We start from the raw sequence: 14,728 nt of genomic DNA, 5'->3' as shown, positions 1-14,728 counted from the left end.
CTCAGTTATCTGCAGACTGTAGCGGTCTCACGCGCTCAGTTATCTGCAGACTGTAGCGGTCTCACGCGCTCAGTTATCTGCAGACTGTAGCGGTCCCATCTGAACCATACGCAGAAGCACCTGTTTCCTCATCTGTACGAGGGCACTCAATAAACACCAAAGGACTCCGAAGACCAACACGGTCAGCTACTGCGGGTGGACCTCAGCACACCATCGCCAAGAAGGGGGGAAAGTGCCCTGAGCGTGCTGGACTCAGCAGGTGGCAGCGGCCCTGAGAAGGCGACAATGCACCCGGCCTTTGTCTAGGCACACAGACCTAGGGTGGGCTGCGTCCCCACACTTCCATCTGTCGCCTCAGTCACGTCCGTTAACCTCTCTGAATCTCAGTGTCTTCTCTTCCTGACGCCCCCACCACCACCTACTTCAGAGGGTTGTTTGAGGTACAAAGAAGATATAATCTGGATTCGCAGTGACAAACCTCTAATGAGATTAGAGTATACGTTGTTAGAAAAAACAACGGCTGTAAAGATAGCAGCTCCAACGATGGCCCACAAAGTTTTCCATGCACTCATAGGGAAGACCTCAAGAATATTTTGTTATATGAAAAAAGAAAATTGCAGAATAACGCATATAGAATATTACTTTTCTCCTAAAGGGGGAAATTAGATTGTATATTCCTATTTGCTGCCATTTGAACAAAGTACTAGAGGGACACACGAAAAGTCGCTGTCACCGTGCTGTGCCGTCAGGCAGGGGCGGGTGGCAGGAGTGGGGGAACCTTCCTCAGTAAACTGAAAAATAAGAGAGTCTATCACTCGCACAATCAAAAGAATTAAGTGACAGCAAGCAAAAACCTTAAATACAAATACACTATTTCTATCAGGAAACCCAACATTAGCAACACACCATCAGCAAAACTACATCACTTTGTCACATTAAATTAATGGTGTTTATTTACTGCCTTTGTAGTTGGATTTAATTTGTATGTCTGGGATTTACAGCTGCACAAAATTCCTCTAACCATAAGGAATTTATGCCTAGCCTTGGGTTTTATGTGTTTAAGTAGCATTATTATAAAAATTATGTATGCATATTTTTATCTTCAATATGGGGTTTAATTAACTTTAAAAAATTGGGGAGCATGTGGATGGTGGTGCAGGTGGTACAACAAGCAGACACCTGATGAGGACTGCAGCTCCAAGCAGCAGGTCCAGCCCTCGTCCTGCAGCACCCAGTGCTAAAAACTGTGGACAAATTTCTCTAAACAAGCAATGCCAAAAAATCAGGGAGATATAAAAGCAAACTGAACTTAAAAATCATTACATATACGTATATAAATGGCATATAAACACATGCATGCCATTAAAAACTTTAGGGAGATGAGGGGCAAAACATCAATTTTAAAGTAGGCACAGCTGAGTGTAAATCCTGATTCAACCACTTAGTGGCTAGATTAGAAAGCAGGACAGGTTACAGAAATATTTATCAACTAGTAAGCTAACATATATAGAAAGGCAATATAAAAGATACTCTGAAAACGACTGATACGTGACATTAAAACCACTAAATGATACATTTTCTGAACATTACCAACACTGTCGTTTTAGATCCAAAACTACCTTCAGTTGTAAATAAAATCTGGTACTGCCAATAGCTACAGAGTAATAAAATGTTTAAAATAGTTTTCAGGTTGAAGAAAGCTGGGCACAGTGGCACACATCTATAATCCCAGCACTTTAGGAGGCTGATACAGGAAGATCACTTGAGGCAAGGGGGGCTTTCAAGACCAGCCTGGGAGACAGAGTGAGACTCCTCTTCAAAAAAAAAAAAAAAAAAAAAAAAAAAAAAAAATGCTGAAGGACGCCCTAAGACCATGGGGTCTAAGCCTCACGTGCACGCACCTCACTCAGCTAAGAAGTAATGTGTGCGCGCCTTCATATGCTGCATCTATAATACGGCCTATTGTAGATTCATTTTCTTGTTAATGAATCCTTAACCTGAGTAGCTCCCTCCAGAAATCTAGAGTTGAATTTCAACCAGGGAATGGCCTGATTCATTGTCTGCTGATTGCTAAGAGGTATTACTTGTAGGTAGATATGCAGTGCAATTAAACTGATACACCCCCAAAAAGAACTTTAATGGATGGATGGATGTATGGATGGATGGATGGATGTATGGATGGATGGATGGATGGATGGATGGACAGACAGAAGGGTAGGTAGGTGGTTGGACAGATAGGTAAACAATAGTGAATAAATAAATGAACAGATAAGTAGAGAGATCCATTCAGACAGAAGGTTGAAATGTGCCCCTGGCAAATGACTTCCCACAGTGTCATCACTAAAACAGAAATCAGAAAAATACAAGGAACAATAATAGGACTACTCCCAAAGTACCAATTAATCAACTGCTTCAGTCAAGAAAAGGTAGGGTGGGAAAAAACTGTCAATCACTTTAAAAATTGCTACACAACTGCATGCATTTTTAAAGATCAGGTAAAAAATTTTCAAAAGCTAACAGAGACCTCCTAAAAAGTTTACTGGTACCAGGAGTTCAAGACCAGCCTGGGCAACATAACACTCATCTCTAAAAGAAACAAAAAATAAAATAGCAGGGCATGATAGACCACACCTGGAGTCCCAGAAAGATCTGTCTAAAAAAAAAAAAGAAAAAAAGGACAGGCATGGTGGCTCATGCCTGTAATCCCAGCACTTTGGGAGGCTGAGGCAGGCAGATCACAAGGTCAGGAGATCGAGACCATCCTGGCTAACACGGTGAAACCCCGTCTCTACTAAAAATACAAAAAATTAGCCGGCATGGTGGCGGGCACCTGTAGTCCCAACTACTCCAGAGGCTGAGGCAGGAGAGTGGCGTGAACCCGGGAGGCGGAGCTTGCAGTGAGCCAAGATCACAACACTGCACTCCAGCCTGGGCGACAGAGTGAGTGTCTGTCTCAAAAAACAAAAACAAAAAAAAAGTCTATTGGTAAGAGACACGCATAGAAAACACCACCACCACACCTGATGCACCTACCACCTACCAACACCTCAAGCTTTACCTTTATACAATGACTCACATTTCCAAAACCTGGATAATGAAGGACAATCAGATCCAGAGTGACACCAGCGCCCAAAGAGCGAATCCACCCTCCGTCCGACTCAGAGCTCCCTCTTACTGCATAGCTAGTCCGTGCCTGAGACATAACCGGCATTCGTCATGAGCCACTGAACGCAGATGGGTCTGTGACCGCCTCCCATGTGTCCGACACTGTGCGGGGTGCTTTGCATTTTCAAATAACCTGGTAAGGTGTGTATCACCAGCTCTATTTTACACCTAGGAACTGTAGCTCCGAAAGAGAAACGCCCAGGTGGTCTAGGCCTCACTGGTACCCAGTTCTGTTTTGCAGCCGATACACCCCATTTGTGTCGGGTGATCACTAGACAAGAGACATAAGACTTAAGACCATGCATTTCCTCTCGGCCATGGTCCGGAACTGAGACACGGTTTCCTCAATTCATCATGGACACAGTGACGGAAAAAGCCTGCGCAGGCTCTCCAGCTCCCAGCAGTGCATTTTCACTGACCCTCACACATCACCTGCTCCATCACCCACCACCTCCCCACCTTCTTTTTTATTAATGTAAAAGAAAGAAAACCTGAGAGGTTATACACCTGTCATCACAAAGCCCCTCTCCCGGTAAAAGTGGGAGGATGAGAGCACATCCACAGCTGTCAGTCACTGCTCTCCTCAACACTGAGTTCAAGGAAACAGTCTTTCTTCCTTCTTCACCCAGCTGAAAACTTAACCTTGAGAATTAGCAACACTGGCCATAAGCCCCCAGCCCCAGGGCATCTGAGTGCTGCTGAAACATGGGCCATCCCACATTGACATGGATCATCTTAACCATCTTGGCCATACTTTACTCCAACTCGTAAGAGAAAATCAGCCTGGTGTGGTGGCTCACACCTATAATCCCAGCACCTTTGGGAGGACGAGGCAAGAGGATCACAAAAGCCCAGGAGCTCAAGACCAGCTGGGCAACATAGTAAGACCCACCCTCTCAAAAAAAAAAAAAAAAAGGAAAAAAACAAGATATGATTTGGCTCTGTATCCCCACCCAAAGCTCATCTTGAATTGTAGCTCCCACAATTTCCATGTGTCATGGGAGGGGCCTGGTGGGAGGTAATCGAATCGTGCGGATGGATCTTTCCTGTGCTGTTCTCATGATAGTGAATAAGTCTCACAAGATCTGACGGTTTTATAAAGGGCAGTTCCCCTGCACAAGCTCTCCTGCCTGCCACCATGTGAGACGTGATTTTGCTCCTCATTCACCTTCCGCCGTGATTGTGAGGCCTCCCCAGCCATGTGGAACTGTGAGTCCATTAAACCTCTTTCCTTTATAAATTACCCTGTCTCTGGTATATCTTTATGAGCGGCATGAGAACAGACTAACACAGGAGGATTTTACCTTGTGGATCAACAGGGACAGCATCGTCAGCAACCCTGCCCCTAGAACAATTTTCTCCTGCTTCTCCTGTTCCATCAAAAAAGTAGCTCATTATTTTGTCCAAAGATATTATCTACATTTATGAAGACTGAGAAAGTTACTTTAACCACTTCTGTAATGCAAATATATTTTATAGGTACTTAATCTTTAATTATAATTCAATGATGTTCTCACAGAAGTAACTCCGCCAGCATTCTGTATCTGCACAGCACATAAGCTCAGAAAAGCTCTGTTTCTAGCCAACTTAACATACAATTCTAATAAGTTTTTTTCTTGCAACATACCTGCTACTTCCCCTTTGTGACTACAACTATATTATACTTCAGCCTTTGGTTGAAAATAGCTAATTGAAAGTGGTGATGTATATGTCAACATTCGCTTGTTTTCAGGTTTTTATTCCCCCGGTCTGTGTTTGAGACATTAATCAGAAAGGAAAGGATAAGCTGGTATCTGTGCAGAAGAGGGTCAAGAAAGCAGGCTCCAGCAGCCCTCCTTTCAAAGCCCTGCTTACAGGGGTGGCACGTGGCTGGGGTCTGGGGACTTGGATTTCTGGAGGGTTCCCACCACCCTAACTAGTAAGTGGGGTTCGCTGTGCCTCAACTGTTTTCCAACAATATGGTTTACGCTGAATGCCTGCTTTCCTGCCGGAAGGCTGGGATTTGGGCAGAGGCTGCCTGTCACCAGCCTCCAATAAAAACCCTGGGGGCTAAGTCTCAGATGCGCTTCTTTGGCTGGCAGCATTTCACTGCGGTCTACCTTGTTCCGGGGGACACGAGCCCCTCCCGGGAGCCTCCATGGGGGCAGGGCTTTCAGAAGCTGGGGCCTGGTTCCCTTCAGACCTCACCCCATGCACCCTTTCCCCTAGCTGGTTTTGCTTCGTTATCTTTCTACCGTAATAAATCATGCCAGTAAGTACTAGCTCCTGAGTCCTGCGAGTACCCCCAGTAAATCCTCGAAGCAGGGGGTGGTCTTGGGGACTCCACCCAGCACCCCATTTCCACAACCAAACAATAATCAACTTTTCGCCCCTCGTTCCCTTAACCCTTCAAAGGATGCACCAAGCCCCACGAGCTTCTTGCAAAGCCCGCAGGGTCAAACACGCCCGCTTTCCCAGTTCCCTGAATTCAATGCGTGTTTGCACTTAGTATAAATTAGACCACCGCCTAGATGTGAAGCTCTCAGAAAAATCACCTTTTCTGCCATGACCTCCTCATTCTGAGTTCTCACTGCTTTAGCGGTTTCCTGATAGGTTTCTTTCGGTTTGACAACAAGATAAATTAGATTTAAAATTATTTCCAATTTTATTCAACAAAGTCTACAGGTTAGATTGTCTGGGTAAAAGTCAGATTAATCTTATTGATAGAGATGTTTTTCAAGACAAAAATAAACAGCATGATGGGGGCGATAGGCGCCAAATCCAGCCACCATGAATAGTTCCTACTTTCCACCACTCACCAGAAAAACATCCCTAAACCATGTGAACATGAAAAGTGCAAAGAACCCATCTGGGATGACCACCCAATGGACAACCCAAGAAAACTCAACTGTCCTTTTCCTCTCCAGCCTGGACTCGGCAGAATGGCTCCCGCAGAAGAGGATGGGAGGAAAAAGGGCCGTTCTGCCGTCAGCGAGGTGGTGACCCGAGAATCCACCGTCGACATTCACGAGCGCATCCACGGAGCGGGCGGCACGAAGCGTGCCCCTCGGGCACTCGGAGAGATGCAGAAATTTGCCATGAAGGAGATGGCAGCTCCAGATGTGCGCATCGATACCAAGTTCAACAAACCTGTCTGGGCCAAAGGAATAAGGAGTGTCCCCTACCGCATCCGTGTGCGGTTATCCAGAAAATGTAATGAGGATGAAGAGTCACCAAATAAGTTCTATACTTTGGTTACCTATGTACCTGTTACCATGTTCAAAAATCTACAGACAGTCAGTGTGGATGAGAACTAATTGCTGATCATCAAATACATCAAATAAAGTTATAAAATTGCCAAAAAGAAAAGAAAACTGACCTGTCTTCACCAACAGCAGCAAAACCATAAAATAATCTGCCAAGGAAGTTTAAAGAAGGCTGGGATGTGTGGGATGAGAAGTTGTACCCATCTGCGGGGCCTGACCAGCCGTCCCTGGCACAGAACCTGCGTGCTCCTGAGACGTGGGAGAGCAGTCCGCCTGCGCTGCGGCTGCACAGCCAAGGGACCCACCCCTTAGTGATGTCCAGCAATCATGTTCTCATTCCTGCAGGGTCAGGAAATCAGAAAGGGAAGGGAGGGGACAGCTTGTCTCTGCTCCACAGTGACCGGGTCCTCAGAGGGCAAGATACAAAGGCTGGTGATGGCTCCGCGGCTGGCACTGGCACCACCAGAAGCTTCTCCACTCACACATCTGGTGGCTGACGGTGGTGGTCACTGTTAATGGGAAACCACCTCCTCCCATGGCCTCCTCCGGCAGCCTCTCCAATGGGGCTGGTCTTGGGTCCCGAGAGAACCAGGCAAACGGTATGTCGTCCTCAGCATGCCAGCCAAGAGCACCATTTCCCCCACAGTCACGGCCCATCCAGATCCAAGGGAGGGAACAGCAACTTCGCCTCTCAATGAGAGGCGTTTCACAGTCACACTGCTGAGAGGGCATGTGGGGTGGGAGATATTGCTGGGTCATCTCTGGAAAATACAATCTGCCACTGTCCATCCTCTGACCACCACACATCACATCCTCCCACATGCAAAATGAACCTGACACCTCCCCAGGGCCCCCAAGGCCCGTCCGATTACCGCCATCAGCTTGAAGTCTGGGGTCTCCTCACCTAAACCCTGCCCAGCTGAGGAGCCTGTGTGCAGGAACATGCAGTTCCTCAAGTTCACCCCTCCTCCATCCCCGTTCTTCCCAATCCGGGTCTAAACAGCTGACCTGGACACACCCACCCTCCACACACAATGTCCCACCCAGGACAGCCACTCGAGGCAGGCACACAGCGCCAGCACCTGTATCAGGGCTCTGTCCTGGTACCTGGGACTTGTTCTCTGGGATCTCAGCTCCGCCTTCTCAGATGTACTTCATTTTCCATGAAAAGTACCCCACGTTTACAGCTGGGTGATTTCCACAGCCTGCTTCCTCCTCACACAAGTCGGGGGGCCCAAAGACTTCTTCTCATTTTGTATTGCCTCCGCTCCTTTCAGTCCAGGCAGACACATAATTTCTTTAAAAACACTTGGTGGGCTTTTTGTGTATTAACTCATAATCTACTCCATTAGACAAGCCACACCCATAAAGAGACCAGCCCTTTTCTTCCTGGGCTCCCAGAAGAGGCTGCAGCATGACGACGCCCTTTGGATTCTTAGAGGCCAGACTGGGGGTTTAATGCAAGAATCTGCAGGCCTCTCCCCCAGCTGAAAGGCTGGACACTGTACGTGGATCTCAGTCTGAAGCCTTAGGAACGGAGCTCACAGCCCAGTCCACATTCACTCTTTGCCTGAAACCCTTTCTTCACTTGAGGAGCCTGGAGAAGAGGCTGGGAATGAGAAACAATCTTATTTTTGAACCCAGCAAGTCCTCTTTCTTTACACCAAGTAGAAGCCAGGTGGCACTTTGAATTTTCTGCCTGGAAATCTCCTAAACTAGATGAGCAAGTTCATTAAATACACACATATTTTCCTCTTTCCCATAGCAACAATGACACACCAGGCTTCCCACCGCCACCTAACAAGGGGCCCCTTTCCTCCAGCGTGCAATGACGTTCCCTCCTTTCCTTCCGGGGTAGGCAACAGGCAGCCAGCAGGCCAAGTCCAGCCTGCTGAGGACCAAATCCAGGGCACCCATGTGATGGACACTGTCTGGGGCGCCTTCTCACATTGGCAGAGTAGGAGGGACGGTCATCATGTGCCAACCGCAGGCCAAAATATTAGACCCTACTACCTTCTACTACCTTCTAGGAGGCCCTTCAGGCAGCCAGCAGCGCTCTCCTGGAGGCCCAGAGGCTTCTGCCCAGCACCCCATCCCAAAGCCAGAGCTGCAGGCATTGGGATTTGATTATGGCCACACCCGGTTCCAGCTTCCAAAACATGTTCAAGTTATCCATTGCTGTTTAACAAACCTCCCTTTACTTAGCAGCATAAAACAACCATTTCATTATGCTAACAGGTCCCACGGTCAAGAATTAGGAAAGGGCGCCACAGGTCTCAGGGGGCCTCGGCTGGGAAGACTTAAGTCTGGGGCGGAGCGTCTTCTTGGGGAAAGAATCACAGCAGGGTGGCTCACCTTCACAGGGCCTCACCGCATGGCTGCGGGGTTTCCTCACAGCACACGCCCCAGCAGATTCAGGGGAGACAGCTTTTTATAACCTGGTCCACAATCATGAGTCAGCCCTGGTTCAAGGGGAGGGAACGGGGACCCCACTCTCAATGGGAGAAGTGTCAAGGTCACGTTATAAGACGAGCTTTGCTATGGCTATGTGAGGACACCACTATCTGCCAGTTACCCGGGGGGCGGGGGTGGGAGGATTGCTTGAGCTCAGGAGGTTGAGGCTGCAGTGATCATACCACTGCATTCTGGCCTGGGCAACAGAGCAAGACCCAGTCTGAAAAAAATAAGTAGATAGATAGACAGACAGACAGACAGATAGATAGACAGACAGATAGAATTAAGAAAGTTTAAGGTCAATAAGCAATACAAGCCTTCTCTAGCGTCTGAATGGTTAATGTCTCAGTTGCTTTACTGAGCAGCTTTTCTGGATTCTACTGTCACGGCATCAGCTTCATATCTGGTGCTCTTCATACCCCCATTCACTGCTCCATGCAGGGAAAGCACAAATTCCACATGTGGAAAGAAACCAGCTGCGAGCTCACGAGGCCCTCCAGAAGCCTCGCAGGCGGCGGCAGAACCACCCCGCACAAAAGATCAGCAACTCGGACTCACGCCTCTCGGGCATCTGCAAATGCAAACGTTCCTGAGGACTCTCTCACCCCAAAAAAATGCAGATGGCCTTAACATTTTTAAATACCTTTTTGCCTCCTAATAAGCAGCAATGACCATCTTAGAATACAATATCAAAAACAGTCCAACCCAGAAATCTCAGTTGATTCTTCCTCCCTCCATGAATTGTCTTTCCAAATTACAACATTCGTTACCTTGGGCTGCCCCACACCCCACCACTTCTATTAGATAAGTTGTCAGAGCCGTTAATTTCTTTCTAGACGCCTCTCCGCTGTAGTCTCTTTACCTTCATCACCATTTCTACTCCTCCATGTTGAAACGGCATCATATAGTATCTGGAAATCCCATCATGCTTCAGGTGACCATATCCACTGGTCTACCTCCTTCCACACCCCATATCTCAAGCAGACGAATTTTTTTCTTTTTTTTTTTTGAGATAGGGTTTCACTCCGATGCCCAGGCTAGAGTGCAGCGGCATGACCACAGCTCACTGTGGCCTCGCCTCGGCCTGATGGACTCCAGCGATCCTCCCACCTCAGCCTCCTGAGTGGGACTACAGGTGTGTGCCACCATGCTCAGCTAATATTTTTAATTTTTTTGTAGAGATGGCACTTCATTATGTGGCCCAGGCTGATCTCGAACTCCTGGGCTCAAGCGATGAACGGGTCCCAGCCTCCCAAAGTGCTGGGATTACAGGTGTGAAACACCACACCCAGTCAGATGAATCTTTAGGGAAAAAAAAAAACATGGTCAGGCACAGCATCTCACTCCTGTAATCTCAAACACTTTGGGAGGCCGAGGCAGGCAGATGGCTTAAACTTAGGAGTTCGAGACCAGCCTGGGCAACATAGTGAGACCTTGTCTCTACAAAAAATAAACACAAAATTAGCTGGGTGTGGTGGTACATGCCTGTAGTTCCAGCTACCTAGGAAGCTGGGGTGGGAGGATCTCTTGAGCCCAGGAGCCAGAGGTTGCAGTGAGCCGAGATCACACTGCACTCCAGCCTGGGCAACGGCCTGTCTCAAAAACAAACAAAAAGGATAAGAAAAGGAAAAGAGAAAACAAAGCCTATCTTTCACCTGTTTAAAACTTCCACTGCTCCCCATTGCCCTTACAATATAAGGTTCGGATTCCTTCACCTGGCCCCCAGGCTGCCACAGTCTGGCCCTGGAGTGAGTAATCTGAGTCAGGTGAGTCATCTCATCCCTACCCAAGCCATGCAGACACTCACACAGTTCCATGAAAAAGCTATGCTCCGTTTCCTCTCAACATCTGTGTGAATGCACTCCCTACACCCCACATTCCCTGTCCCTTCTCTTAGCCTTCCTCAAGTCCCAGCTCAAGTTCTATCCCCTCTCCGAGGCTCTCCCAACCATTCTGCACCTCTCCTACTGCCAAATGCCCAGGCTTGAGCTTGGTACTACAAGCTTCAAGGTTTAATCACAGCTGCCTTCCCTTTCTGTGCATCCCTGTTTTAGGTGTGCTGGTCCCACACTTGGGGTTCTAACCATATGAAATGATGCTGTAACCTTCTTGCAAACTCCCTCCAATGACAGACCAAACACTGCCAAACAAAAGCACACAATCACTACCTGCCAAATGAATTGGCTGTCCAGCACTGCCTCTCAAAACAGCCAGGAATACCAAAGTCGCAGGCCTTAAAAACAGCTGCTAAAATGCCAGCATCTAAATCTTCTTTTAAAAGGAAATTACATTTTGCTTTGAGGAAAATACGTGACAACCTGTGGTGTAGTGGTGAGTCCCTTCCTGATCACCACTCCACTTCCCAGCCAGTCTCTCTTTGTATCCACTGAAATAGAGAAAAAGGTGTTATTTTATCAAGGCCTTATCTAATGAGGTATCAACATCATAAAAATTAAAATTGCATCAGGTTTTCTCCAAAATGCTTTCTAAATGGGTTCCTAAACACTAATACCATCATCAAGCATAAAAGAATAAAAGAAAAAAGTTACACAACCTAACAAATAAGTAAAATATAAACCTTAGTATCCTTCTCCTGATCACAGAAAACCACTACATACAATCCTATCATTAGCCATAAACCCTGCACACCCCAACCTATGCCCACAAATGACTAGCCCATAAGAGGACCCACCACTATTAAGATAAACATTTAAAACAAAAAGTCGACCTAATAGTGCCCGCTATCCTTTGAAGAATTAGGGGAAGAGAGCACAAAGGGAAAATTTAAGCACACAATGTTACAACAGGTTTAACCAAAAAGATAACACAGTTCTCTCTGACTCAGGTTTCTAACATTTAAAAGGTCTCGATATAGGTCAATTCTCTTCACTTATTGGTTCCAATCCCAACCAGGAAAATGTGAGCATGAGAGCAAGGCAGCAAAAAACCAATTTCCTTAAAATAAAATGTAAATATTAATGACAGAAAATGTAAACAAAATAGCTGCCAAGGAAATTGCTTCTGGAGGACAATGTTTTCCAACATGCATTTCTTCACAACATGTACATGCTAATAATCTCTTTCAATCTAAGGAAGCATGAACTCATCTCCCTAGCCCTTAGTTTTAAATGGTAATAAAACAAAAACTATAATAAGAGAAAAATTGTCAAGGCCTATCAACTTGAATAGGTCCATTTAGTAAAGTCCCCGGTAATATCTTAAACACTGCATCCCAAAGAGCCCAGCAGCTGGTTGATGGTCAGGACTCCTGTAAGAAAAATCAAAATGGCCTGGCAGTACTGGAAAGAATATCAAACCAAAGCCACACCCCGCCCCGATGAAGGGGAAGCACATGTTCATAAAAACCCTCCTGCCACTCACGGTGGCTCATGCCCCAAATCCCAACACTTTGGGAGGCCGAGGGTGGAGGATCGCTTGAGCCCAGAAGTTTGAGACCAGCCTGGGCAACATAGAGAGCCCTGGTCTCTACAAATATTTTTAAAACTACCCAGATGTTGGTGGTGCACACCTGTGGTCCCAGCTACTCAGAAGGCTGAGGTGGGAGGATCACCTGAGCCCGGGAGGTTGAGGCTACAGTGAGCCATGATTGTGCCACTGCACCCTAGCCTAGGCGAATGAGCGAGACCCCATCTATGAAAAAAAAAAAAAAAGCTGGTCTGCTGAGATGACACTGCCCAACTCAGCAGACCACAGAAGCAGCCTGTGTATAACAAAGAACAGGCGCGTCCTCACGACGGAAAGCCACAGTGTTTTACTGCCGGCTTCAAGACGTCTATCTGCTGTGCTTTTGCTTTTTTTCTAATAAAACTAGATGTTTAAGAAAAAAAGCTGGAGTTAGTGTAAAGGTTGATTTTCTTGTAAACAATCGGCAGATCCATCTGCACGCTCACTGTTACACTGCAGTAGAAACCCCCAAATCAACCCACTTAATAAAGTCAACACATCAATTAATACAGGAAGAAAAGAAAGTGAAAGGGTTACCAATGAATTCAAATGCTAATCCCACCCATTCCCCCTCTCTCTCCTCCTCTTCCCCCTTTCTCTCCCTCTCTCTCTCTCCCTTCCTCTTCTCCCTAGTCCCCATTCTCTCTCTCCCTCTCTCTCTCTCAGGCACACACATCAGCCGAGGCATTTACTGAACACTTTTAGAAGGAGCCTCCTGTCTCTAACCTCTGAAATATGCATAAGCCAAAGTAAAAAAGGGATTTTGTTGTCACAAGAACAGATGTTGCAGGGGTTTATCTCTAAGCGCTTCATGGGAGAAATCCTACTCACCAACTGGCAATTTACCATGGCGCCACAGTGCAGCCACTGTTATTAACATTTGCCACACTTGAGAAATAAAGGAAAAGAAGAGCCACCCGGTGATGGATATTTTTAATTAAAACATTCCATTTTCAGTAATGGCTGGTTCTCTCTGCTGAGTTCTAAAGGCTTTATTCTTGTGCTGTGCTCACAGCCTGACCAGCTTCTTCACATGCAGAGCACATATGTTCTGAGTTAGGTAGAAGGAAATCCTGTAACGGCGTTGCTCCATACAGTTCACATGGCTAAGCGGATATAGTTCTGCACAAGTGCAAGGACCCTGTGGAAAGCATTAGATTCCAAGAACACTGACAGAGAAAGTCCGCCTTTAATAGTAGAAAACGCTGGTATCAAACTCAAAACTCAAAGTTCATTTCCTACATTTAAAGAACTGCACAGCCGGGCACGGTGGCTCACGCCTATAGAACGAGCACTTTGGGAGGCCGAGGCAGGTGGATCACGAGGTCAGGAATTCAAGACCAGCCTGGCCAACATGGTGAAACCCCGTCTCTACTCAAAATACAAAAATTAGCCGGGCGTGGTGGCAGGCACCTGTAATCCCAGCTACTTGGGAGGCTGAGGCAGGAGAATGGCTTGAACCCAGGAGGCAGAGGTTGTGGTAAGCAGAGACTGCGCCACTGCACTCCAGCCTGGGTAACAGAGCAAGACTCTGTCTCAAAACAAATAAATAATAAAGAAAGAACTAAATGCTTCCACTTCTATAAACCAGTATTTCTCAGATTATTTCTCAGATGTTTCAGTCTCAAGGCCCCTTTACACTCTTTAGAATTATGGAGGAGTCCAAAGACCCCTTTCCCAATTCTCACTACCAAATGTTACCATGTTATACACTGAAATGACGGTCTTCTCATTTGTATTAATTCATTTCAAATTAACAATAAAAAGCCTATTACAGGTTAACATAAATAACATTTTTATTCAAAATAAAACTATTTTCCCAAACAAAAAAATTTACTGAGAAGAGTGGCCATGTTTTTCATTGTTGCAAATCTCTTTACTGTCTGGTTAGGAATAGAAGTCACTGGATTCTCACCTTTGCAATTGTATTTAATCTGCTGCAATACATTGATTCAACCGAAGCACAGGAAGAAAATCCAGCATCACATATGGAGCTTCACGTGTATATGCAGTCTTTTGAAATAACTGTCAGCATTGTTTGATACACACCAAAACTCAACCGCTATAGTTTGTTGGATAGGAAACTGTTTCAGCAGCTTTTTCATACTCTGTTACATTGAAACCCTCTGTCCTATCTGGCACTTGAAGTGGCTCTTTACCCACACACGGTGTTGTAACAGCACGCACTGGTCATCTGGAAAGATGGGCTCACAGCTGTGCGGAGCTATTCCGCAGCATCAAACACGCCCAGCAAGGCCACCGCTGTCTCATCAGAACAGGCCTCAGGCGCTGGTAATCTCACAAGTTCACTGCGGACGATACAGGTTTTTTAAAATTCTAATTTAATTTACAGTTGAAAGCTCAATTTTTATCACTGGCAACAAATGCCATCAGTTGTT

General features: G+C 46.3%; 1 protein-coding gene and 1 pseudogene across 1 annotated transcript in view; one reads left to right on the top strand and one right to left on the bottom strand.

Moving 5' to 3' along the window:
• The window catches only part of RPTOR (regulatory associated protein of MTOR, complex 1), a 448,104-nt gene that overhangs the window by 379,348 nt on the left and 54,028 nt on the right, over positions 1–14,728 (bottom strand). The gene's annotated exons all lie outside the window — the stretch shown is intronic.
• Positions 6,087–6,461, top strand: LOC105548371 (annotated as a pseudogene).

This window comes from Mandrillus leucophaeus, unplaced genomic scaffold (genome assembly GCF_000951045.1).
Source record: "Mandrillus leucophaeus isolate KB7577 unplaced genomic scaffold, Mleu.le_1.0 Scaffold1, whole genome shotgun sequence".
NCBI lineage: Eukaryota > Metazoa > Chordata > Mammalia > Primates > Cercopithecidae > Mandrillus > Mandrillus leucophaeus.
Note: the sequence above shows the minus strand (reverse complement) of the source record. Positions and strands in the feature narration are given on the sequence as shown.